The sequence below is a fragment of the Myotis davidii genome, unplaced genomic scaffold, assembly GCF_000327345.1.
Source record: "Myotis davidii unplaced genomic scaffold, ASM32734v1 scaffold424, whole genome shotgun sequence".
NCBI lineage: Eukaryota > Metazoa > Chordata > Mammalia > Chiroptera > Vespertilionidae > Myotis > Myotis davidii.
In genome coordinates, this window is record NW_006295827.1 from 2,018,280 (window position 1) to 2,023,279 (window position 5,000).

The 5,000-nt window shown below is 44.3% G+C and overlaps 1 protein-coding gene across 1 annotated transcript in view; it reads right to left on the minus strand.

Moving 5' to 3' along the window:
* AUTS2 (autism susceptibility candidate 2) overlaps positions 1-5,000 on the minus strand; it is a 1,133,774-nt gene that overhangs the window by 324,795 nt on the left and 803,979 nt on the right.

Here is a 5,000-nt window from a genome sequence, read left to right on the forward strand (position 1 = left end):
CCCTGCCAAAGACAATGTCCACCGCAGGCAAAAGGAGGAAGAGGAGGGTCCAGGCAGCAGAGCGGCTTTGAGCTGTCTCTTTCGGAGGAGCCTGGCTCCTGAATGGCATTTCACTGTAGCATGGTTCTTCCAGGGGAGAAGTTCTCCATAAGAGCCATCTTAGAGCGTCTCCCCTACAAATGCCAGCCAGCAGCCACCGGTCATTGAAAAAGAATGCCCTGACAGCAGCCTGGAGGGAAACGTTACAAGCTCTCCATTCTCAAGAAGTTAAGGCTTCCACCGGCAGAGGCAGCACTTGAACCCAGTTCTGTTCATGCTGATTCATGTTCTCACCCTTGGATTCATGTTCTCGGCAAGTACAATATACCACCCCACACCCTCTCATGCACTATCCAAAGGAACTACCTGAAAAACATCTTGTGGGTTGACTGTTTGGCAAAGGGTAAGCCAAACTGAAACGGAACGGAGGGAGCAGAGGTCGTGGGCAGCAGAGAAGGCAGCCATCGGCCACATTTCCACTCCATCCTGGGCAGGTCTCCCTCTGGAGGAGGCCCAACACAGTGCCCAGCTCAGGGACTTGCTCATTCAATCTGCGGCTGCCCCAGGTTCAAATTCTGACCCCTCCACTTAGCAGCTGTGCAGTCTTGGGAAAGGTACTTAACACCTGGGAGCCTACCTTTTTTTTTTTTTTTTAATTCTCACCTCAGTATATGTTTTCATTGATGTTTAGAGAGAGAGGAGGTGAGGCAGGGAGGGAGAGAGAGAGATATCAATGTGAGAGAAAAACATTGATGGATTGCCCCCAGTATGTGCCCTGACTGGAGATAGAACCCACCTTTTGATGTACAGGACAACACTCCAACCAACTGAACTCACTGGGGCTGAAGCCTACCTTTTTTTTTTTTTAATTGTAAAAGGGGGTGATACTTACCCCACAGGATTTTATTGTGAGAATTAAAATTTCACAGTTCAAGCATGTGAAAGCAGCCAGAAAAGAAGACTCAATAGCTTTATTCTTCCAAGTCTTTATAAAAGCTATGTTATATCAAACTCAGAAATGAGGTAACATAACAGTTATTTAAATGTTGGGTTTCCATTTTTTTTTGGGGGGGGTGGTCATTTTATTGCCAGAGGGGAAATCATATTCTGCAAGGATTTCTGCTTGGGCGGTATCTGAAGACATGATACTATGCTATCCAAAATCAACAACCAAACAACCAGAAACTACCGTCCTCTCTGAAGCAGAGAACAATAGGAGTCTTCTGGTAATACATGGGCTTATTTCACTGATCAAATACCAAGAAGGCAAGACACTTTTTTTTTTTATTTTTTTTTATACTTCTTATTGTTGATAGTATTAGGGGGGAAGGGGAGATATCTGTAAAGCAAGACCCTTTAGAATTCAAGTTTCTAAGCATTCCTTTATGTTCTTGATGAGAAAAAAGAACTGGTGGATACAATTTGGATTTATGCTTCAGTCGAATAGTAGTCAGTAATCTGTGTATAGGGACTAATATAAAATGCATAGATATAAGATATGGGGTCTAAACTTGTAGGTTATGTATAGTGCAATAATGACGTGGGCTTTGACATTATTAAGATGTTCACTCAAGCCAAAACCGGTTTGGCTCAGTGGATAGAGCGTCGGCCTGCGGACTGAAGGGTCCCATGTTCGATTCCGGTCAAGGTCATGTACCTGGGTTGCGGTACTGACCAGTCCGAATAAGGAGCTCTTTGGACGGCCCTGTGCACAAGGTTCATTTATATGCAAGGCCTACTTAGGGATGGAACTACCAAAATTAACCAACAGAGTAACCTTGGGAAGAGATAAAACTTCCTAGAGCATTAACTTTGGTACCTGCAAAGCCAGGGATCAGTTGAGAGACTATAGCTAACGTGTTTGGCACTCGGTAGGCACTCAGCAATTCAACCACTTCTATCCTCAGGGGCACCCAGGGATGTCTGTTCCCTCTTCCGTATGGCAGGAAGCTGTCTCTGGCTTTCCTCGCCATCCTTCACCTATTGTTTCCAGCATCTTCAACACTGTGGTCAGTTTCCCCAAACATAGCTCAGAGTTTGTAAGTTAAATTAGCAGAATATCCGATGGAAGGCGTCATAGAAAGTGTGCAGCTGAGATAAAGAACTAGACAGTGGTTAGTGGAGTGCATGCTAAGGTGTGTGAATGTGGTGGCTGTCTTCATGTAGCCATGAGAAATACATGGAAACAACTTCAAGGTAAAAGTAAATCCTAAGACGGTAATGCCATATTCTCAAAGAAATCCGATCATAACGATATTCTTTTCAGAAAATCAGGAAACTCAAACTCCAAATATACTATTTCTTCTTCCATTGGACTCACCCTTAGGCCAACAAAAGCAACTGGAAAGGGACGGGAAGAGGGAAAATGGTGCTCTCATATTGCTGAGACATAATGGCCACCTATCAACGTCCCACAACCAGATTGCTTGCTTTGTTTTTAAAATGCAAGGGAGTGAAAAGCACAGCTAAAGGAACAGAAATAGGGCCTGAGACAAACTGATCTCCAATTATTAGAAGGTGGTTCAAGAGGATCCAAAGACATGCCAGACTGGTTCCCTCCCTCTCCCTCCTTTATTAGGTGCTTTACTATTGCCCTTCTTAGAATTCATCAGACTCATAACTGGGATTTTAAATTAAATTGTGCCTAACAACAGTCTTTATTGTAGGATGGCTTGAAAAGCTAGTCTTCTGAATCATAAACAAGGAAGGGTAGGATTACTATAAATTGTCTGCAAGAAAATACAAATTGCCAAGATAAAAACACCCACTGGCCTGCCAGTCTCAAGTTTCCTGTTTTGACATACTATATGCAGTAATTTGGTATCCACAATCTCTTATTAGAAAATGAATGTGCTATTTTTCTGAATGCTGCAATTACAATAATTGAATTTAAAATGGGGATTGAGTTTCTCTATTTGGAGGAAAAGAATAATTGTGCATTTCTGATTAAAATCAAGGGGGCTGAATGGCGGTTGTACGAATTCCAGCTCCAGGCTCCCTGCGAGACTCCTCCTCAGGCCAGAGGAGAGAAACAGTCGAGCAGAGAAGCAGACCAGCCCCTCAGCAGCAGGCACTGTCTCTGGCCTCATTTGCTTTGTCTCCTGGCCTCAGTCACGACACCCCCGTGACAGAGGCAGTCAGAACACCATGGCATTGTTACATTTTAAATGGCAGCCCTGCTGGAGCTCCCCACTGTGTCAAAAATTAAGAGTTAAAATGCAAGGAAAACAAACATCTCTTTGTGTCAAAAATGCCTGTCCCCTTCCAGCCTGCCAACATTCGGAGCACAGCCTCTCTCCTCTGGATGGGGGGCGTGTGATGGCAGAGGGAGGGGTGGTCAGAAGAGAACTCAGGCTTTTTTCTAAAGGGCTCTGCTTCTTTTGTTTTAGCAAAACGTTGTATGACAAGCCACCTCTTAAGGTTCAGATATAAGAATGAAAAAGGGATGGGAGAAGAGATCTTGCCCTTCTGTTGGTCTTTTTATTTTATTTTTCATGGCCCCATTGTCTTCTAAACCCCCATTTCTCCTAATGTGAAGGTGAAAATTAGTCTCACAAGTCCTTCCAAATGTTCCTTAAAGTAGAGCTTCCTAAAGAAAGAGAAAAATGTTCCAGCACTAAGTGAGAAGGGGTTGTCTATACTGCTTGCTATTTTCTATTTCATAGCTTTATTGAGATAAACTGACGCGAACAGACGGCCCATATTTAAAGGGCACTATTTAATCCATTTTCTCATATATCCACCATGAAGCCATCACCACGATCAAGATGGGGGTGCACACATCCACCTCCCCCAAGTTTCCTTGTGCTTTGTTCATCCCCAGCTCCTCTCCCTGCCCAACCACTGATCTGCTTCCTGTCACTATAGATTCATTTGTATATTTTCTAGAGTTTTATGTAAATGGAATCACACAGTATGCACTCTTTCTGCCTGGTTTCTATCACTCACTGCTTACTATCTGGACGCCCAATGAAATGGCAGCCTCCTAGCTCCAGCGCGCAAGGCGGCCCCCTGAGGCTGCGTGGCCAGGGTTGACTGTCATCCCCCGGGAGTAGGACCGATTACTTGGTCTTACTTTATTCTTCGGCTTTACTATGTACTTCAGTAATCAATAAACACTTCTGTGGCAGAAGGTTTATTTTACCCTATAAATCCAAGGAGCAGAGAATGATATTAAGACATCAGTATGGATGGGCTCTGCTGCTCTGTAACACTATGAGAACGCAAGCAACAGATTTAAATCTAAGGAGGTTACAGAGCAGTCACAGCTCCTGGCTGGATGGCAGGGCTCGTAAAAGACTCAGGCAAGATCTACAGCAATGCACTGCGAACCAATGGGACACAGCAGAACCCAAACCGAACAAGCAGGCTGGTCGGGAAAGAATTATAAGCCCTGGCTGGAGTGGAATGTAAAGAGCCTCTCTCAGAAATCCAAACTATTTCTTCACAAATGAGAAGGTAGGGAGCAAATACCGATGACAAGCTGACGTGCAGAAAACCGGGCTCTGGATGGGGACGAAGCCTACTTGATGGTAACCTAGGAATCCCAGGAGGCTCTTAGTCCTCTCCCCTGCCGCCCTGGCCCATGGCTCTGGTAATGATCACGGAACATCTTGTCTCTGGCTAGCCCTGCAGACTCACCCTTCCTTCCTAATGCAGACGGTCAATTCAGGGGAGAGGAAATAGATGGCTAATAAACATAGGAAAAATTCAACTGCACCAATAATCAAAGATATGCAAATTAAAAAGAGCTTATTTCTTTTTCATCTATAAAAAAGAAACACAATGTAAGTGCTGATGCTGACACACAGTGTTGGCCAGGCTGTGGCGAGGCAGACAATCGCCCACTTCTGAAGGGATGTTGACTTTCTATCTGAAGGATAATCCTGTGACATGCACCAAGCCTTACCTCTTCAGATCAACTCTTTCTGTCAAGAAGAATTTGTTCACCATTTTGTTTG